The sequence below is a fragment of the Vitis vinifera genome, chromosome 14 (assembly GCF_030704535.1).
Source record: "Vitis vinifera cultivar Pinot Noir 40024 chromosome 14, ASM3070453v1".
Classification (NCBI taxonomy): Eukaryota; Viridiplantae; Streptophyta; class Magnoliopsida; order Vitales; family Vitaceae; genus Vitis; species Vitis vinifera.
Genome location: NC_081818.1, coordinates 9,658,689 through 9,682,599, shown reverse-complemented (window position 1 = coordinate 9,682,599; position 23,911 = coordinate 9,658,689). Strand labels below are relative to the sequence as shown.

Sequence of the window (23,911 nt, the reverse complement as noted above, 5' to 3'; positions counted from 1 at the left end):
AACTCCAAATTTATTGGTATAATTTTTTTTCTTTGATATGACATATCCCTGTCACTTTTCGTCCTTTTTCTTTTGATGATAGGACCATGTCACATTCTCTCCAACAATGCCTATCGGATAAGGCCCTCTCCTTCTCTCAATATTCATAAACTAATACGGTTTTAAAAAATTAATTAAAAATATTATTTCCATATTTAATTTTACTATAAAAAATATAATATAAAATTAAATGTAATTAAAATTTATTTAAAACTCAGATATTTTATAATTATTTAAATTTTATATAAAAAGTTGAATTTTAATTAGGTAGATGTGAAATAATATGTAAAAATAATTTATTAATTATTCTTTATTTTTTTTCTTTTATTTATTTTTTACTCTTTATTTTTCCCTTTAAATTTTTTATCAACAAAAAATAACCTAAAAATTAATAACCTTCAAAAAAATTTAATAAAATTTGAAAAGTATAGGAGGTTGTCTTCTTGATTTTCTATACATTGTCACTTAAGATTTTTTTTAAATTTCATTAACCTATCTATTTGGCAGTTTATAGACTAGGTCATCTCACTTTTCTAAATTTAAAGCATATACTCTCTAGTTTCAATATAGAAAAAAGGGTTTAATATTATTTGAAGCATTTTAATAATTTTAGCAGTCTTTTATTCAATGTGGAACAAAGTCTCCCATATGGTAGCTTACCATTATATATCTTGTCAGCAACCAAAGAAGATCTAAGGCCAACAATGGAGACCTGGTTCGGGGTCCTCGTCTCTCTCTGCATTGCTGCTTTCTTCTTCCCATTGCTCTTCTCCAAGCCCAAGAAGAAGCTCCCTCCTGGACCCTTTGCCTTTCCAATCATAAGCAGCTACCTATGGCTTCGGAAATCTTACACAGAACTTGAGCCAATCCTCAGAAACCTTTCACGCTAAGCATGGTCCAATCGTCTCCCTCCCACTTGGCAACAGCCCAGCAATCTTCGTCGCGAGTGCCTCCCTGGCTCACGAAGCATTAGTTCAAAACGCTGCAGTTTTTGCCCACCGCCCCGTTCCTCCGGTTACCAACAAAATCATTGGCAGCAACCAGCACAACGTCAGCTCCGCCGGTTACGGTCCCACCTGGTGCCTCCTCCGCCGCAACCTCACTGCAAAAATCCTCAACCCCTTGCGCCTAAAAGCGTACTCCCGAGCCCACAAGTGGGTGCTGGAGATTCTCTTCTCTCGGCTTCGCAGGAGCTCTGAAACCGGAGATGGTGTGGTACGCGTGGTGGATGACTTCCACTTCGCCATGTATTGCTTGCTGGTTCTGATGTGCTTCGGGGATCAGCTTGAGGAGGAGAAAGTGAGAGAAATCGAAGCTGCTCAGCTGCAAGTTTTGGCCGGTTTTGGCAATGCTCAATTTCTGGCCTACCATAGGAAAGATCTTGTTTCGGAAGCGTTGGGAGAAGTTCCTGCAGCTTCGCAAGCATCAAGAAGATGTACTGATCCCTCTTATAAGGGCCAGAGAGCGCTTGAAGAAGGAATTACAAATCAAACAACAAGAAGATTCCGACAAAGAAGACAGCAGTCGTATAACAGTCTACGTTGATACTTTTCTGGATCTGCAACTGCCTGACGAGAAGAGGAAGCTCAATGACAGCGAACTGGTTAGTTTGTCCTCCGAGTTTCTCAACGCAGGGACACATACTACTTACACATCGCTGCAGTGGATCATGGCAAACCTGGTGAAGTACCGGCATATTCAGGCCAATGTCTTTGAAGAGATTAGTGGGGTTATGGGGACAAGAGAGGACGAGGTGAAGCAGGAAGATTTGCAGAAGATGCCATAGTTGAAGGCTGTGATCTTGGAAGGTTTGAGGCGTCATCCTCCTGGACACTTCGGCTTGCCTCATGCAGTGAACCAAGATGTAAATCTGGGTGGCTATACAATCCCCCTAAACGCTAACATTTTTTTCATGGTAGCAGAGATCGCATGGAACCCTGAAGTGTGGGAAGATCCACTGGTGTTCAAGCCAGAGAGGTTCTTGACTGGAGATGGGGTAGAAGCATTCGATGTGACTGGGAGTAAGGAGATCAAAATGATGCCATTTGGTGCAGGAAGGAGGGTTTGCCCTGGTAATGGTTTAGGAATTTTTCATTTGGAGTACTTTGTGGCAATTTGATTTGGAAGTTCAAATGGACTGCTGCGGATGGAGATGATGTTGATCTCTCTGAGAAAAAAGTTTCAGCCCTTCTGCCAGTGCTGATGCAGAATCCATTGAAGGCTCACATCTCTCCAAGGGCCAAATGAAATGAAGAAATACATATGCATTGCAGGTTTGTTGAATAAGGTAAAAATTTCATGAAACCATGGGAGGTGATGATATTGGTTATTATCAAGGTTGAGCAACTAATTAAGTTGACATTTCATAAAACCCGAGACTTGATATTTGATTACTTTAAATAGTGCTTTGGTAGTGATTATATAAAGGAAGCGCTTTTGGTCTTTTGAACACTTGAAAATTTTTACATTTGAAATATTAGAAGGGTTAAAAACGCTTCCTAAAATCGCCACTAGACAAGCTCTAAATGATTTGAGAGAATTTTGCTATTAATTTCTTGTTATTTTAAATGTCAACTTTTTTGCTAAAACTAAATTTGATAGTTGTTTTAAAATTATTTAATCCAAACATATTTATTAGTTTTATTAATATCAAGTAATTGATGTATATATATATATATTATTATCATTATTATAGAAAGTTGATAATCAATTGAGTTTTTTAGGCAATGATGGCTCAAGAGTAGTTTTTTTATATTGAGAAAAAAAAAATCCTTTTTACTTATTAGGTTAAGTTAATTTTGGCTTTAAATAATATTATTAATTTATTTTATAATATATTTAACGTACTCAATGGCTTGAATTAAATCATTAAATTATATTAAATGATTAAATTGGTTTACGAATAAATATGGTTCCTTAGTCTTAAGAGGGTTGGAAGATTTCTTTAATTTATTAACTAATACAAAGTGCTGGAATATATCTTTTTTGTTTTTTATTTTTAAAATAAAAAGTAATGAAAACTTTTATATAAGATATAAAAACTTTGATATTCACATTAAAAAATAATAATAATAATGATTTTACAAACTATTTAAAAAAAATATGGTATCAACGAATTTTTACTATCTTAAATTTCAAAATTTTTTTGAAAATGATTTTTAAAAACATAACTTTATGTATTATTTTAAATAAAAGTTTCCGATTTTAATATAAAAATAGAAAAAAAAAATTCATGTGAGTTATGTAATAAATATTTAGTTTTTCAATGAAAGAAGACATATATCCTGTTGAGAGTGATAGTGACACCGAGGGAGGCTAACATCTCATTAACATTCAGACTTGGAAGATTTTATTTATGCATGCAATGACAATAAGATTGCATATTAATTTTGATCATTAATTACATGCTTAATATCCTAATTAATATTGGATAGTAAAATTAATGATTTAATCTTGCTGAACTTTTTTCTGTCATCCTTGCATGTCAGTCCAAGTGATGAGTAAGGAGAATAAAGTCCAAGTCCAATTCCCAGGAAAAAAATTTCTGTCATTTTATTGTCATTGGACATGTGTTCGTCACCTATTTGAATGGACAGTAGCTATACTTTGTCTTGTTTATTGATAAGTAGCTATCCTCATCACTAACTACCTTTGAAATTTTATTATACTATAATTTTTTTTGGATTGACATTGATCATGAATGGCCCAAAATCTTGATAGGTTAAACATGCTTTGATTATTTGAGTATATAAAAAGCATAATTTATCATTGGGAAAGTGTCCTAAATTTTTTTCTTGAGTCAATTTATTGGTTTATAATATTTTTCCACTAGGTACATTCTTATAAGAAAATATCTAATTATAAAGTTTTTTATAAAAATAATATTATATGCATGCACTTATTTGCAATTAAATTTTGTTGAGATCTAAAATGATCATGTCCTCCATGTTCTCACTAACTAATTTGATGTTAAAAGAAAATTATGTCAAATTGGTTAGCTTTATGAAATGGGTAACCAATACTTGGGTTTGACCCTCGAGTGGAAGGTGGAATAAATCAAAGAATATTGCAGACAATATCCCAACAGAGAAATTATGGTATGTTCTTGGGGATGAGGTACCTGGAAGGATAGGTAGCTTTGTTGAATGGAGATGGGGTTGAAGCATTTCATGTGACTTGAAGACATTTGGAAGGGACCAACTACTGCAGTTTCATTTGCAAAAAGCAAGCCATCAGATGATCTGAATTTTCTTATGTAGATATAATTACCAGAAGGAAAAGGAACAAGGATTCTATTACCTTTTTTTACATGGATAAAAAAAATTTCATTAGATGAGACTTGAACACACAATCTCTCCCATATCCCCATGGAGATGGTAGCTCAGCTTCAGCTCCACTGTCTCCTCCCTCGGTAGCGATGTTCACCTCGACGAATTGAACTCCCTCGCAAAATTTGATACAGATCGGAGCAGGTTTGGTGGCTCAAAATGCAGGCTTTCCGTCATGGAGAACCCACGGCCCTCCACTGCATCTCCATTTCTCTTGTTCTCTCTGTTTTTTTTCTCCTCTTTCCTGGCAGTGGCTTTCGCACCACTTTTGGTGTCCAGTCCCTCTGTATGTATATATATATATCCTTATACCTAAAATACAAGTCCTTATTAAATTTTTTTCAAATTTAATTCTAATTCTTGAAATTCACTCTTTAAATTTAATGTGGTAAAAAATTTCAAATTATTGACTTTCAACTGATTTTTTAAAATTTATTCTAATTAAATATTAACACTTGAATTTTCATCTCCCTTGCGACTATTTTACCAATAATTTAATGAAAACTTTTTGGATATGTGTCATTAAAAATATGGGTATTACAAATTCAGTGAGCTTATTAATTAAAAATATGGATTTCCATGCAAAGACGAAGAAATTAACCCAATAAAGCTTCCATGAAATATGCTACAAGAAAACAAACAGATAAATATTACAATGAGAGAGCTTAAAGAAATATTGGCTGAGCTTTTGTAAATATAAATTAAACCGGAACCATTTCTTTTAATAAAAATTGATTTCAATACTTAATAAAAATGTAAAAATCATTTTTCTTAATAAAATTGAATCCTAAAACTTTTTTTTCCCAAATGAAATCAAACTTTTTTTAATTAGAATTGTAAAAATAATTTTTCAAATAAGAGTTGTAAAAATTATTTTCTTGTAAATAAAATCAAATTGGATTGTAAAAATCATTTCTTTTAATAAAAATAAGTTAAAAAAACATTAGCCCATAAATAAAAATATGTTGACAAATTTTTTGTAAATAAAAATAAATCATATCATTTTTTTTTCTTTTATAAATTGAAGCATTCTTTGTAAATAAAATAAATTAAATAGAAATCATCTAGAATCATTTTTTTTTCTGTTGCAAATAAAGTCTTTTGAAATATTTTGAAGATTTGTTGTAATCTTTTAGAAATAATTCAATCATTTTTTAATTAATTTAATGAATCAACTCGTGTAGTTCTCATATTCACTGTCTTCTAGATTTTATAATCTATCTTTATAGCATGGTTGTCTATTCTTTTATATTAAGTCTTATTTATTTTTGTATTGATTGATTAATTAATTGAATGTGAGTTTTTTTTGCTTTTATATTAGAGATGATAGATTTACGAATTTAGAAGGATACTACGACTTATCCTCGTACCTTCATAATAGGTAATCTGACATTTGAATTTGTTTTTAATTCATAAACTTATCTTTTTCAAATAAGAAATTATATATGACTTTTAAGGGTTGTATAATTATTGGGCTTTTGAGAAAATGAAATAAGTAAAGTTAAAAGCTTGTTTGATAATTATTTTTTAAAGTAGTTTTAAAAAATAGTTTTTAAAAATGGGTTTTGAAATTTGTTTTTTAATGTTTTGTAAAACAAAAGTATTTTTAAGAGCTTGAAATATTTTTAAAGTTTGAACTTTAAAATTTAAAATAAGCAAGAAAACAGAATTTTGATAATAATAGATATTTAAAGGATAAAATAATTCTTAAATAAAAGAATAAACTTTAGTTTTAAAAATATTAAGGGTTTGTTTGTTAACGTTTATAAAGACTAGTTGTGGACCCCGCATTTCGGCTCATGCACTTCCACTCGTTGGCGAACTCCCTTTTAATTTGAAAAATGACTTGGATTCGCCACTTATTTTTGTTTTATTTTTAAAGGACAAACAAAATAAGAGAGAAAACTCTAAGTGTGACTCCTCATTTGGAAAAGACAATCTGTGAGAAACCAAATACGGGTTTGGGGGTCAGGTTATTTATCGGGAAGGTACGGTAAAGACCATAGCACCCCTTTAAGTCCCTAAAAAACGGGTCTCTACTAAATAAGGTGAGACAGATGTGGCAATTGGTGAGAAAATCAATTAATACCAGTGAAATAATAAAATAATAAAGTGAATCATGCATCAGAATAAGCGAAGTGGAAATGAGATCATACCTTAGCAGCAATTAATAGTGCGCTATCATGAAAACAAGGTTAGGTCAAGTATAAAATCATCACATGTATATAAAAGAGCAAAACAAAGATCAAGTAATACTCATTAAGCATAACAACTGATAATCAGAAAAGAAAACTCATATGTAGGGCCCCCACCAAAACCCAATTTATTTTGCATGAATTAATATCACAAATTCCATTAATTTCGAATTATGAAATATTCATTCATACTTATTAAAAAAATCAAAGAAAATGAAAGATTATTTGAAAACCAGAGTGGAATTAAAACTATTTGAGAGAAAACTGGATTTTTGAGATTTATTTGAAAATTGGAGTCTCGAAGATTACTTGAAAATCGACGTCTTAGGAGTTAAATTTAAGGATTGGAATTTCGGAAGTTAAATTTGAAAGAAATTGGAATTTTTAAAATTATTTGAGAATTAGAGTTTTGAAAATTAAATTAAGGAATTGGAACTTTGGAAATTAAATTTGAAAGAAATTAGCAAATTATTTGAAAGTTTGGAGTTTTAAAAATTAATAAATAAAATGATGATGATGATGATAATAATAATAATAATAATAATAATAAATAAATAAATAAATATGAAAATTGGAATTTTGGAAATTAAAATTTTGGAAATTGGAAATTAAATTTGGAAATTGGAAAATTGGAATTCAAAAATTGAGAGTTAAATTTGGAAATCAGAATTTTGAAAAATTATTTGATGATAATAATAATAATAAATAAATAAATAAATAAATAAATGTGAAAATTGGAATTTTGGAAATTGGAAATTAAATTTGAAAATTGGAATTTTGGAATTTTGGAAATTGAGAATTAAATTTGAAAATCAGAATTTTGAAGAATTATTTAATGATAATGATGATGATGATAATAAATAAATAAATAAATAAATGTAAAAATTGGAATTTTGGAAATTGGAAATTAAATTCGAAAGTCGGAATTTTGAAAAATTGTTTAAAGATGGAATTTTAAAATAAATAAATAAATAAAATAGATTAATAATAATAACAAAAATAATAATCAAGTAAATGAACGTGAAAAAATTTGGAAGTCAGAATTTTGAAAAATTGTTTAAAGAAGGGATTTTAAAATAAATAACTAAATAAATAAATAAATAAATAATAACGAAAATAATAATGATTAAAAAAAAGTGAGAATTGAGATTTTGGAAATTCAATGAAGATGAAATTTTCGAATAAAATAAAATAATTTGAAAATGGAAATTTGAAGATTAAATCTAAGAAAAGGAATTTTGAAGAATTATTTGAAAATTAAATTTAAGAAAAGGGAATTTTGAAGAATTATTTGAGGATAGAACTTTTGAAACTTTGATTTGAAAGGAATTGGAGTTTCGAAAATTTATTTGAAGGTGACATTTTAAAAATTAAATTTGGAATTGTGGGGTTTTTGGAAAATTAAATTTAAAAATTTGAATCCTAGGAAGTTAAACTTAAAATTAGAATTTTAAAAAATTATTTCGAGAATTGTATTTTGAAGAATTAAATTTAAAAAATGGAGTTTTGGAAAAGTGAATTTCGAGAATTAAAGTTTGCAAACTAAATTTAAAATCAAATTTTAAAAAAATTATTTCGAAAATGGTATTTTTAAAAAATAAATAAATAAATAAATTCGGAACTTTGGAATTTTAGGAAATTTTAAAGAGTTATTTGAGGATATAAAAAAAGAATAAATAAAATAAATAAAGAACAAAACTTTTAACATTAAAAGTTTAAAAAAACAAAAGAAAAATGGCATGTGGTTACTGTACATGGTAAATTAAAGTTTGTTGGTTTTGCTTTTAACATTGAAATGAATCATTTAAGGAATTTATATGTACAGGAGATAGATAAAATGGGTATGATGGTATTAATAGTGTAGGACATGAATGATGAGGGGTATGGGCTGCTAGTGGGGCAAGTAAATTTCTCCATCTCGGGCAAGGTTCAAATGCATCCTGCCCATAAAAAAAAATGAGAATGATTGCAACCCAACAGAAATGAATCTTCTATAATGGGAACTGCGGTAACTTTGGCTGTCATGATGACGTACAAGGACGGATGATCCGCCAGAAATGAGAGCTTAACCTTCATCCTAAGAATCATCCGACTTAAGTTTTGGACCCGTGCCTGGTATGTTCAGTCTAATCGCCATTCTCCAGATTTATCCAACAAGAAATTTCTATCTCTGGCTCGCTTAGACGGGTATTGATGACAAGGTTCCCCAATCATACAAGAAACCTGTAGGAGCAGGTCCAAGTCTTACAAGATATATCACCTCATACCATTCATCTAAAGTTTTCCTCACCGCCTACCTCCTCCTCACTTGACCCTTTTGATCTCCTCCAAATTCGTAAGAAACAAAACCAATACTATTCTCTTTTCCATTGCTAGTATCGATGACAGCCAAAAACAAACAAGCAAACCACTAAAACTATAAAATAAGCAACAGGCATTGCCAGTCATTATCTTAAAAAATAATGAAACTAAGAGAAGATTGGAAGACTAGGAGCAGAGAGCTAAAGGTTCCAAAAAAACAGAGCATCCATGATCCCAACCCGATTAACACCCTTGCTTCCTTTAAGTTGATAGTGGACTCCAGTTGTTTTATCAGTTACAAGAAGCCAATCTATATTTCTCGGTTTCCATTCATAGAAAGAAACTCAAGTACGAAAGCCAAAATAGAGACCCGGATTGGAACACCCGCGTACAGAATAGAGAGAAACAGAGGATACAATTAAATGGAGCTTTGAAAGAGAATGAACATAGACCAAACACCCAATAAATATGAAGAGACCAGATTCATTTTTCTTTATATTTGGATTTAAAGGTCGGCAGATTGAACCAGGAAAATATCTTAAGAGAGAAAAAAAAAAAAAAAAAAAACCAGGATGAAAGAAGGTTTTTTTTTTTTTAAATATGAAATGACCAAACAAAGCACAATTAGATTATTCCAAAATGGAGTCAGAGAAACAGAAACTAACCACCATGACCAACCAATGTGACCTCACGAGCAATGCAAAATAATCACATGAAGAAGTAATAAGAGAATGTGATGATCATTAATAATCCATAAACCTGATCAATCTTACCAGGTAATGCTCTCCTCTAACAATAGTTTGTTTGACTTCCGCTTCCCTTCTTCTCCTAGCTTCCTTCGACTTAGCCAAAAGTCTTTTTTCCTCCTCGTTCCTTCCAGATCTCACCCAAAAGAACCTCCCCTGAAAGCCTTTCCTGGACCCCCTTTTCACCAGCTCGTTTTCCTTCCAAGTTGGTACCATCTTCTCCTACCCGCTCCACTATTCCTGGTTTAACAAGTCTCCATCCATCATCTCCTGCTCAGAGATGTCTCTCTCATCAACCACCACCATAGGCAAGCTGCTGATGTCCGCCACACGTCCATGCATGGAGCTTCATGGGAGATGTCCCCCACTTCCAATGGAAAGCTCTCCAATTCCTTAATAAAAGCAAATAAAAAAAACTAATTACATTTTGTTTGCAAAAATGGGGTCTACACTAGTTTATGTTTTTGAGAATAAAAAATAAGAAAATATGTTTCAATTAAAAAACAGGTTTTCTGGTTTCAAAAATACACATAATCTCTTTCTTTGATTAGAATATTATAATTATCATTTTTATTACCTTTGAAATCCTAAATAATTTAACTTAATTACTTTGATTCATTGTGAAAGAAAAAGTTAGGAAGGTATAATTTTCTTTTTCTTTCACTAACTTTAAGTCAACCATGACCATAATGAATGAAATTTTTGTTCAAACTAGTTTACACTAAACCTTATAGATGAAGCTTTTTTTCACTAATATAAAGTAATTAAGCATTTCTAAAGATTTTAAAAAAAAAGTTTTAAGAAAGTGAGAATAGATTTTATATACTTCCCAATGAAATACTTGACATGTCTTAATAAGCACTATCAAAAACTTGAAAAATACCATGATTTTAAATAAAGTATTCATATGTAAAAAATACAAATTTGTTAAATATTCATGTACAAAAAATACATATTTGCTACCTCTAAAATTATCTCTTTTCCCCTCCTTACTTTTAAATTCTTTTTATTTTTAAATAGTGATTTCACATATAATTTTTTTTTTTCAAAAAGTGTCTTTTATTCATGGTTAATTTGATCTATAAGATTAAGTCATCTCTCTTTTTTTTTTTTTTTACATCAATTCTTTAAAATATTCCTTTGACCCTTGGATAAATTTACAATGTCTTTCCTTATGTTTTCCCACTTGACTTACATTTTGATGACTAAATATTTTATTTTGATGACTAAATAAATCCTTTAACTTAGTAAGTTTCCTTCCTTGAATTCAAGGACTTCAAAAAAACTAACTCTATTCACAGATCACTACTCTTTATTTGTTAACCAAAACTATGTATACATACAAAAAGAAAATACAAAATAAAATAAAATAAAAAACACGAGATTTTGAAGGTGATTGGGCAAACAATGTTTTCTCTATATCCAAAAAAAGTACTAACACTCAATAATTCACTAATCAAAAGAAAAGAAAAAAAAATTACAATAATGATCTCCAAAAAAACATCTCAATTGTGGTTGTGCCCTCTAAAAAAACCTTAAAAAACATAATAATGTTCAATATATAATAAGAGTAAACTCGTCATTCATCATATATATATATATATATATAAAATAGAATGTGTTATCCCTACAATTGACCAATCGGTTTGATCCCCATGAGCTCAATAGGGAGTTCGACCACCAACATCCTAAACAAAACGCAACAAAACCGATTCAGACTTCACAATCCAATATTATTTTATTATTAATCATCTTACCTTTTCATAATGTAACTTCAATTTCTTTTAAATGGAATTTGGTTCCAACTTCAATTCTAGCCCAAGTTCCAGTCTAACTAACATCCCCATGTGATTTTTTCAAGTTTCTATGTGATGTTTGTTATTATATATACATTTGCATTTCATTTTTCATCTAACCTATTCCAGTAAAGCCATTATTTGCTGCCATGTTTTATTGAGTTCTCTAAGTGCAGCACATCAATTTCTCTTCCCATGTTCTCATTTAATTTTATGTAAATCCATTTCTTTCCCCATAATTTGAACTTCAATTAATGCTTTAATTATTACTAATACTTCAATTAACTATATAATCGTTATCTCAGCTAAATCTTCAATCAACTGACATCGATATCTAATAATAGATTTAGCTCATTTAAAATTTAGGTTGCGTTAGGTTAAGCCATAGAAAATTTGTAAGAAAAAAATGGAGATAAATTAAAAAAAATGTAAAAAAGAAAAAAGAAAAATTAGTAAAACTTCATACGATGTTTGGTTATCGATAAAAAAGTTCTGAAAAAAAAAAAAGACTCCTTTAACATTTTTATCCTTTCTTTTATAATATTCCTCTGAAATCATTAAACTTAATTATTTATTTATTTATTTTGGAAATAGCATAATGGAAACAAAGGTAAGTTTCTTTGTTTTTACTCTACTTTTGAGGGAAAAACACAGTAAAGAAAAGTGTAATTTTTTTCTATACTATTACTTGCTTTAGGAATAGAGCCTTTGATTTGGTTATGAGGTAATGGGAAGGTTGGTGGAGGATTGGTTCTATATATCTAGGTTGATGAGATGGGAAGAAGACTCACTTTAGTATATTGGTGCACCATTTGAATCCTCTTTTTCTTGTTCATGATAATTACTCATACTAATTTTACTAAAGGGCTAAAGCGATTGATTTTAGCATTTTTGAAATCATATAATTTAATTTTTGAGGAAAATAGCATAAGAGAAAGAAATGTCAGTTATTTTTTGAGGAATCAAAAGATATACTAGGAAAAAGTGTGATTTTTTATACTACTACTTTAGCAATATATCGAACCTTTGATTTGGTTATGAGGTAATGGGAAGGTTGTTTGCTTTATATATATATATATGTATATTCTAATTCATGGTCATACTAATTTTATTGAAGTGCTAGAGTGATTGATGCATGTATGTGGTGATGAGATTGGCAAAATGTTAGTTTGAAAAATGAACTTGGTAGAGGTAACTTAAAAAAAAAAAAAACCCTTGTTTCATTAGAAATATTTGATTAAAAAAATAAAATAATCATCAAATTAGAAAAAAATAATTCTTATTTTTGAAAAATCTTAAATACGATATATCTAAACAAAAATATGAATATTTTAAAATTTTTTAGGCTATGTTTGATTTTTTGAAAAGCACTAAACAAAGAAAGAGAGAAAATGTTAAAAATATGAAGAAAGTTTTAAAAAATGTATTTTATAAGAGAATCAAACTCACTCATAAATCAAGAGCAATCAATTATTAACCCTTAAGTTTAGGAACAATATATGTATTCTTTATATAATCTATGTATCTCTTGTATAGTCATGTTTATGTATATATTTAAAAGACTTGAGTGTATTGCAATTATATATACTTTTTGTCATTCAAATTCTTTACCTCTTTATGGTTTCAAAGTCAAATCCAACCAATTATACACATTGAATCATAACTATCTCATTACCAAAAATATAGTTAATCAACTTTTTATGATATCTTACATTGAATAGGGGAGAAAGTTCCTAACATTATATAAGTATGTGTCCTATGAACATGACAAGGATCTTTTGGCATGCTCTGCAAACTGTTTAAGCATTGTTATTTGTAATTATGGTCTCTTTCCCTTACCCCCATTCTTTATGAGTTGTATGCTTGATTTTAAATATTAGAATTTTAAATTTCCAAGTGCATGACTTGATTGATATGAAGCCTTGTATAACAGTGGTCTGAATTTTTGTTGATAATTGATGACATTTGGTGTTTTATAATCGTGATTTTAACTTATTTCTCTTGTAGGAATGGCTAAAAACCTACTACTATAGACACTATGGTAAATCAGTTCATCATGTTAAAGCAACATGGGAAATTCTTTACCGTACAATGTACTACTGTACATATGGAATTGTTGTATGTTTTTGGGATAAATCAATTGGCCATGTTATAGTCACAATTTTTTTGTTTCTCTTTTAGAAGATTATCTTACAAAACATCAGTAATATTCTATGGAATGATTCATATATCCATGGTATTGTTGTCATGCCTTGACTGTGTAGATTCACCTTATTCTTAAGAATATTAGTATATTCTAGTTGCAAGGAAAGACAATCTAAAAAATCTCTCATTCTCACAAGTTCAGTTTAATGAATTGAGCACCAAAAAGGCACTCAATTTGTCAGTGATACTTCATCATTTCTTCCTGTAAATTTTTAGTCCTTCACTTGTAAAAAGGATGAAAAGATCCCAAAGTTTTCATGTGTTTGAGAATTTCTCCTCAGTTGGGGAATACTCCTTATGGTTGTTTATCCAGTGCATTTAGATTAAACTAATACTTATGGAGATGAATTTTCAAGGAACCTGTAAAGGACCAAATGTTTTTTTAATTTTTTTAATGTTTAATTTAGAAAAAATATGTGAAATAGCCTTTGAGCTAGTTTAGAGTCCTTGATCATTTCTTACTAGGTTCGTTTGAAGTAGACTTCGAGAATGTAAAATTATAAATTTGCTCTACTAAATATACTTTAACTGCAATAATGCATATTTTCCAACTCCTCCTATTTGTGTATTGATAACTATAAAGCATCACTTGGTTGATGTAAGCCTTTTGCATAAACATTAAAATATGGTTTGTTAATTGTTGCAGGATCATAACACATATTTCATGGTTAATTTTCCAGAATTTACCCATCCCTTAACCCAAGATTTGATATATCTAAAGAACAACATATAATACAGAAGATCCCTACACAAATTGGAAGAAGAAAAATTTTATTCCAAGAGACAAGTTCTGATTTGCCTTAGTCACATTTATGGTATTCTACTCATGAAGTGGTCAATGTTTTATGCCTATTTCTCAATGCTAGAAATGAGTTTTCCAAAAGCTCCACATATAGGTAAAATTTCTAACTGAATATTTGTAAAATTGCAGTTGTCTTTTTCTTTCTTTTAATTCCTCTTTTTTTGGGCAATAATGCATTCTAACTTAATCTTTGAAGCATGTGACCTATGACAACATTTTTCATTCAACAAATTGCAGTTGCTCTTTTGTTGAAGTACTTGTTTTAGTCATGGCAAAGCCATGACTAAAACAAGTACATTAAGGATGATCTAATTGGGCTTCTACATCTAATAAATTATCCTCATTAGACCCAGTGGAGCACCTAGGGCTGTTCTAGCAATAAGAGGGACATTACTCAAGAGCCTAACTATTAGAAGAGACATTGAGGATGATCTCCGCTTTCTGGCTTAGGAAAGCTTAAAGGGTTCTGTTAGATTCAAAAGAGCTTTTGAAGCACTAAAATAAGTTGCACACAACTATGGAAACAACAATGTGTGTGTTGCAAGCCATTCCTTAGGAGGTGGGTTTGCCTTCCAAGTTGGGAAATAGAAAAATGGGTTAAACTCTGCTTCTACATGTAATAAGTATGAAATTTTCTGTTACATCCAACAACTACAAATTATAAAGAATTATGGTGTATGAATAGTCAATGACTGGCTAGCTTTCAATGAGTTGGAAACCAAGCAATTGATTTATAGTGCTAAGGATCATCTCAATTTGATAAATCAAAAAAACCAAAAAAAAAATGGGTCATCTTAGTGTGACATTTTTTACATTTAAAAGCCTCAAGCAGTAAGCATCTTCTAAAATCAGTGTTCCATTGAGTCGGCGTTTTTCCTATTGAATTGTGTTCATTTATGCAACACACCAAACATAACAAATGTGCAAACACTAGTTTTTTATTCTTTTTTTTTTGTGTGGTATTTTTAACACTTTATAAGGCTATTAGGTAGGCTCCAATAGACTACCCACATGAAATAATTAATTTCCAACTAAAATGGATTCAGAAATCGCACAATATCAAGTTATCAACTTGAAAAAAAGATCATGTTTAGCCAACAGAGAAATTATACAAATGAACTTCATGAGTTGATGGCATACCATGTTAGTTAAATCCTTGAATCTCAATTTCCCTTCCAGTCCCTTCATCTGAAGAATTTTACCCCTTCAACTGTTGTTATAAAAATGAATGTCAAAATAATTAACTTGCATATTTCTATTAGCAACAACCAATCTAGAATCCAATAGATAGAAATCAACATAAAATCATATAAAATAGTTGCAATGATACCGACCCATCTTCTGATGACTGGGAATTTGATTGTCTTGATGATTCTGAGTACGCTTGAACTTATGAAAAGTGAGTTGGAAACAAAAGTTAGTGCATATATAAGCAATCCAGATTTGGACAATATACTTCAAACTATAATAGTTAGTGGTAAGAGAACTACACAGATGTAATACCATTGAATAATATCACAGAAAAGATCCATTAAGATTTTAAATTTTCCACAATAATTTTGAATAAAAAATCAAGATCAAGTTCCAATTTTGAATAATATAAATATATTCATATCTCAATTGCCGAAAAAAATCAACCCCAACATAGAAGTCCAATCCATGATATTGTTAAGTATTTTTTATTTTATCACAACTTGAAATGCAATTGATGTAGAAGCCAATCTTAAAATACAAGCCTGATGCAAATCACTTTGTTATAACACTTTTTTTTTTAACTTTTTGGGAAGTTAGAGAGACCCATGATTCTTGGTGACCAAGTATATACATGGGTGAGAATAAGTTCATAAACTGTTCAAGCATATGTGCCATCAAATTACCTTATGAACCTGACCCGGTTACAAATTAAAATAAGGTTTCAATTTAGCTATATCGTATATTCTACAACTCTCCTCCACAATTGGTTCACCTTGAACATATGCAAGTTTTGTACATTTCCACTTTGCACATATGGTGGCATCACAGGTTCAGATTCTCCTCTACTAGGTGGTGTCCAAGAAAGTCTTCATCAAGAGATCATCTTAGGTTTTTATTTTTCAGAAAATAAGAAATTCTTTGAAAATTTTATGCAACAAACTCATTTGCTTGAACATAGTTTAGACAAAAGTAAGGTGATTACTACTCAAAAAGTACTCTTTTATAGCTTGTTATAAACTCTTTTAAACACTTTTGAGTAGTATTTATTACATTTTAACTCAATGGGCACATTAAGAACCCTTGCAAATGTTTCTAATTAGTTTTTGGCAAGTTTTGGTGTTTTTGATAGCTTTTTTATCATTAAAATGAGCCAAGAATGAGGGAGAATTGTGTATAGTCCATAGCAAAGCAAGTTGAAGCTCAAACACATGAAGAATCCAAGTTTTGGAGAGCTTCGTAGCCTTCACCAAATTAATCAAGTATGCAAGGAAGAGAATCAGAGAAGAAATCTAACATCCAACAATTTTGCATGGTTATGTGAAATTTTCGCAAGCCTTGCGAAATGCCAAAAGGAGTACAAGTTGCAGGACAGAGAGGAAGACTTTGGAAAATGAATTTCGCAACCTCTTGCGAAATTTTGCAAGCCTTGCAAAACCAAAGCTGAGGAAAATCAATTTCGCACCCTGTGCGAAATTTCGCAAGCATTACGAAATCTTCCTGTGTAATCTTCAAATATTTTTGCGTCGACTCCATTAGATTTTTATCTCGAGATATTTTATGTAATTACCTATTCTCTCCTTGTAATCAGCTAAAGATATTTTTAGATATTTAGGATATCTAAATGAGGGGTTAAAAATATCTCTTTATATATGTCTTAAAATATCTCTTTTGTAATATCTCGGAATATCAGAAGAAATTCCAGGGGATCACTTGTAAATTATTGTAGTAAGAAATACATAGAGCTTTGCTCTGCCTTACCTTCTCACTTTGTTTTTAATTTTCTTTCTAGTCAAGCAACCTTTGAGGATGAGTGGCTAGGTTTTTTGTTTCTTGAACTGAATGAAGCTGGGTAAGGGATTCGGATACAAAGGTGGGAGTTTTCCTTCCTTTAAATGGGGAAAGTTGTGACTCGTTAATGGTTTATATTTTTTTTAAGGTTTAACTTAAAATCCCTTAAAATCACTTGGGCCAACACTTGGTAAGCTTTTCGGACTCCTTGGAGATCCATTAGTTATCTCTTGCGAGCCTCTAGGAGATGGTTTAAAGGTAGGATTACCTAGAATAGCCAACACTTAGTAAGCTTTTCGGACTTCCTGGAGATCCATTAGTTATCTCTTGCGAGCTTTTGAAGGGTAATCCAAGGTTAAGATCACCTTGAATGGCCAATACTAGGTGTGAGGTACGAGCCATTGAAAGATGATTCATAGTGAGAGGTCTTTAGTGTTTGAAACCATTAATGGGAAGCAACTGCATTCTTTCATGGACCAGTGGGATCAAAACTTGATTGCTAAATACACATCGGTTCGGGAGATAACCATTTTTTATGTTATTATCCCCAACGCGAGGAAAAGATCCAGAATCTTCCCCTTTTGTCTAAGGAACCTGAACCTAATGACCTAAAACTCCAAGAAACCTTTTCTTTATAATTAATATCAGTTACTATTTTTGGTTAGCTTAAAACCAAACCTTTTCAATCAAAATTATGTTTTCTTTTAAAGCTAACTTGTAAAAGAAAAAGCATCATTTCAGTACTTTAAATATGTCACGTGTGATATGAAAACCCATCCCTGTGGACGATCCTAGAACCACTATACTATGCTAGCTACGCTACCCTAGTATATGGTGAATTAGGTTTATAAATTTTGTTGATAACTCCTGTCTGAGGACTGAATCAAGTAGACCACCAATTGGGGATGAATCATAAGGGAATTTGTGCAACCAACTTCATTGGAAATTTAGTTCCAAGAAACATTATGGCAAGTACAATCTTTTCTCTTTTAGTGAGGCAATCAATTTGTTTAAATGTTTTTGCCAATGTGGACATGTATAAGAATTGTGTCATTTTTCTCCAAAAGAAAAAGGTGTTTTATGATGTGCACTCTACTCTTGAAGAGCTCACAGTAGGGCTATTTTACATTTCAAACCTATTTATTTCTTTCCTTTTTCCACCCATATCAACACATCTACTACCATCCTTAACCTAAGGTACACCTAAATATGTTTGTGGTTGCATGTGTTTGTGTTTGTATCAAATTCCTCAAAAATAAATAAATAAATAAATGTTTGTGTTTGTATCAATAAATACTAGACATAGGTAGCTAGCTAGTGTTGCACATTTAGAAGTAATGAGGAATATAGAGAGAAAGGAAATGGATCCAAGGGGTGTAAAAAACTCAAGGTTGGTCCTTACTGAGTCCAAGTGTTTTGAGCTTAAAGCTAGACGAGTCAAGGGGTAGAGGAGTGTATATATAATGGAAAAAGGCAAAGGTTATCAGAGATGGATCAAAATGAGTAGAGGAGTGTTGGACTGGCTTTTGAAGTCCTTGGATTCATGCCATAACTAGATAGGGGAAAAGTTCTTCAAGACTGAGATGATCACATATACCAACCTCAAATTTTTTGACATCAACTATTAAGCTTCTAATTCACAATGACAACTAATTAAGACATCTCCTGACAATACCACATTTAAGTAAAACCAAATATATCTCATTCTAACTGCATGCTTAACCTTTTCTCTAGACCTAAAATTTATTTTTACATATTCATATCTATGTTTGTTTTATTAGAAAATATATAGGAACAAGAAAACAGTTTGAATATTTAAATTTTCATGACCGGTAAACATGTTTTCTATGACAAGTTTGCTAAACATGTAATTTGTTATAAATTAAATAACATTTATACACAAACTAGTTAAAAACCTAGCATTACATAAAATACTATGGGGTGAACAAATGATATTCATCTCATCATAGACGCATAAAGGACCTTCATCAAACAACAAAAAAAACTCTTTATGATCTCCAAACTACCATATATGCAGGCAATAATCCAAATAACCACATTAATAGGTACTTATGCAAATACTATTTACAATTTTAAATCAATTAAATTGTCAAAAGAGAGTAGGTTTTACACATTATTACTTCACATACTGTAGTATTGTTCCACATTTCATATTTGGTGGCTTGTAATTGAAAAATAGTTTCTAGCTAAATGCACAGTATATGCAATTCCAGGAAACAAACATCTTTACCTTAAACTTTGTCCCAACACTTCGCTTCTGCGAATCAAATGCACCTAAGGATAAATGACTAGCTTGCTTCTAGGAGTGGTCGAGCAAATTGGAGGCAAACAACTGATGAAGCTTGTAACTACATGATAAGAGGAGCTGGATCAAATCAGAGTGAAGAGGATCTATGTTCTTTTCCAATAAGCCACTTGTATCATAAAGAACCTAGCGAACCTCCAAATATTAATAAATGCGTACACAACGATAAATCCTGATTTTTGAAGGGTTTTCATTAATTAATCAAGTCAGCTCAGACAAGTACAAAGTAATATTTTATAAGCATTTGGCTAGTCGGTAATCGTCGCTATGCTAATTTGATCAAGATAAGAAAAATCTACAAAACATGTAACCATTAAACCTCTTTAACAAGTGATCAACATCAAGTCAACTATCCTATGTTTGAATTAACCTAAATGTCACCACATCATCAGATACAATTTTTGTACACAATGCCAATTTCAGGATGAGAATTAATTTAGAAATTACAACCATGCAATCACAGAAGCTACTTTCTAAGGAACAACTTGTTTAGTATTAAAAGATTTCTAACTTTCAAAACTCCTACTCGTTTCCCTAAACAAATGGTAGACACTTTGTAAAATAAACTTTATTCTCCAAAGAATTGTCTACTTCAAGATAAAAAAATATATATATGAAATAAATTGAGAAGTTAGTAAGGGTAACTTTTAATCAAAGTTGGTCTCTATCCTTAGATAAATATTGTCTTCTTTAAGAAGTTACTTTCTTATGATCCTTTCTTCTACTAAATCCCTAATTAACATCAATCTAAAAGGAACATCTAAAGGTAAGCCTAAGTACATAAATGTCAAACGCCCTACCCTTTAACCAACAATTAAAGTAGTAATTCCATGTTCTGATATTCTACTTCGGAAATAAAATTTTCTATTCATTCAAAGAACCACCAAAAAGAAAAGAAGGTTCACCCCACAACTAACAATTAATCATTACCATTTCCTATCAAAGGAAAGAATACAACCCTTAACAAAGAATAAATGAAAAAATTATAACCCTTCAACATTATTTCGCTAGTCATAAAGCCTTGAAGGAAACCATTATTGATGGCTCTTTGAATCATATAACTCAAGGCTTCTATGAGTACATAAACAAATATGAGGAAAATGGATTGCCTTGTCTCAAAACTAGTAAGATTGGTGAAAAACCAAAAGGAGAATTTTATTTTTTCACTATAGAGAATTTGATTGTAGTATTGATAAACTTAATCCACCTATTTTCACCCATAAGGCCTATGTCACTTACTTGCATTTAAAATGTCAACGCCAAGATAGTTTTCTCTCAATGGGATAAAAAAATAAAATTTCAAAGAGTTCAAACTTTGCCACTCATCCACAACTCCCTTGGTTTAAATCCTTTGCAGTATGTAACATCCATGAGCTAATGATAAATAGATTACAGGTTACCAAAAAAAATGTCTTGTAAGAACAATAAAGTCCTACAACAAGCTATTTTTGGATCAAACTAAAAAGTTACATTGTTAATTGTATATGATTCTTGAAAGTACATAACCCAGAAACATCTTTTTCACTATTTCAACATAGTCTCGTTCCTTTATTACACACAAGCTATTAAGCTAAGGCTCCCATTCACATTCAGAAAAATATCTTCCATTTTCAAAACTAAAAAGGAACATAAAACAAATTAATGATGTGTGTGGTTCTCAAAAAATTTTCCCTAAACAATTCCCCACAAGCAGTCGTTCCTGTAAACATAAAAATTTAATATATAACAAAAAAAAATCCCAAATATTCTAAATCACAGGGTCGTTAACAACGAAAAACAACCATTCTCATTTTCAAAATTCATTCCATCTGAAAATTTCTTTAACCAAAACAAATTTTCCCTCTATTTCATTCATGCAAAAATGAATCGAAATAAAACAAACCCCAAAATATAAGACCTTCGGCCTAATATTTTCTCAACAACCAAATGAATCTTTAAATGGAAAACTCACCTGTAATTGATTAATCCACAACAAGAGGAAGCTCCAGTTTGGTTTCCAAAAACCTTAAAAAAATTCCACCTTTGATGAAGAAATATGAAGATATGCCTTGACTTTGGCTTCGTTGAAGGTTTTCAGAAGATGTCTATTGGGTTTGGGTGGTCAACTCGTGAAGAGAGAGACACTAGGGTTAGGCTAAAATGAGATGAAGACAACTTTGGGAAGATGGGTATCCATCGCCTGGTCAGGACATAAATAAACAAATCGATTGCCTACCTTCGTGTATCAAACGAGCTATGAAAATGAGAATTTTTTGAGATCGAGTTAGGGCAAAACGAGAGGAAGTGATAGAGAGAGTTTCACAAATTTCAAATATTTCTCGGGTTGAGTGTTTTGTGAGTTTAAGATTTGATAACTTCAAGTTTCAAATTTTGGTGCTTATTAAATTGCACACCTTCCTGATGACATGGACACCGGTGGTTGCTAACAGGGAAACATTAAAGAGCAATTTTGGAAATGCATACCTAAACAGTATATAGTGCACGAGAAATATAATATTTTCCCCATTAATAGAGAAATCTCATATTTCACTTATATAGGATTACAAAACCATATATTTTCCTAATCATAGGCTGGAAACACAAGTTTCCCAAGTTTCTTCGAAGTAACCTTTTTTATCCCAGTTTATAACTCCAAATTTATTGTATGATTTTTTTTCTTTGATATGACATAACCTTGTCACTTTTCGTCCTTTTTCTTTTGATGATAGGACCATGTCACATTCTCTCCAACAATGCCTATCGGATAAGGCCCTCTTCCTCTCTCAATATTCATAAACTAATACGGTTTTAAAAAATTAATAAAAAATATTATTTCCATATTTAATTTTACTATAAAAATATAATATAAAATTAAATGTAATTAAAATTTATTTAAAACTCATATATTTTAAAATTATTTAATTTTTATATAAAAAGTTGAATTTTAATTAGGTAGATGTGAAATAATATATAAAAATAATTTATTAATTATTCTTTTTTTTTCTTTTCTTTTCTTTTTTACTCTTTATTTTTCCCTTTAAATTTTTTATCAACAAAAAATAACCTAAAAATTAATAACCTTCAAAAAAATTTAATAAAATTTGACAAGTATAGGAGGTTGTCTTCTTGATTTTCTATACATTGTCACTTAAGATTTTTTTAAAATTTCATTAACCTATCTATTTGGCAGTTTATAGACTAGGTCATCTCACTTTTCTAATTTTAAAGCATATACTCTCTAGTTTCAATATAGAAAAAAGGGTTTAATATTATTTGAAGAATTTTAATAATTTTAGCAGTCTTTTATTCAATGTGGAACAAAGTCTCCCATATGGTAGCTTACCATTATATATCTTGTCAGCAACCAAAGAAGATCTAAGGCCAACAATGGAGACCTGGTTCGAGGTCCTCGTCTCTCTCTGCATTGCTGCTTTCTTCTTCCCATTGCTCTGTTGAGATATTAGGAATGTTTTCCTTATATCATTCTTTCCTTATATCATTTAGTGTTGAGATATTAGGAATGTTTAGATATTAGGAAAGTTGAGATATTAGGAATATTGAGATATTAGGATATTAGTTGTTATTTCCTTATATCATTCTTTCCTTGTATCATTTTTTACCATTCTTAGAATGGTGATTACCCTCTATATATACTCTGTACATGAGCGAATGAATTAAAATTAATGAAAAAACTATTATTTATCAATTTGAAGATGGTATCAGAGCCATGAAATTGAAATCCTAGATATTTTGTCGCTATGGTAGTCCGACAGCGATCAACCATCCTAAGACAAGCCCTAATATTGATAAGTCAACCTTCAAATGCACTCATTGCAATAAGACTGATCCCACTAGTCTGGATATCCCACAATTTCAAAGCAACGACTCTTGGTATGACTAGGAAAACAATGAGGAACCGAGGGTTTGAACCATGGACCTTTAGATCATGTTTAGGCTATCACCACTTTGTTATTAATGATAATAATCATGATCAACGAAAGAAGGATTCCAAGAAAACCTCGACTGCAACTGTTGCCGAAATAAAAACAAAGGCTAATGTTGTTGAGAAAGCCCTTGCATTGGTAGCCGCTATAGATCATGGTGGTAAGTTTTTAAATACTTTTACATCTGTTATTAATAGTGCATGGATAATTGATTCTGGTGCTACAGATCATATGACTTTTGATTCTAGACAGGTTTCACCCCTTAGAC

At 30.7% G+C, this 23,911-nt stretch overlaps 1 pseudogene; it reads left to right on the top strand.

Annotated features, from left to right (window-relative positions):
* Positions 1-743: 743 nt before the first annotated feature.
* LOC100256213 (cytochrome P450 89A2-like) lies at positions 744-2,289 on the top strand (annotated as a pseudogene).
* The last annotated feature ends 21,622 nt before the right edge of the window (positions 2,290-23,911 follow it).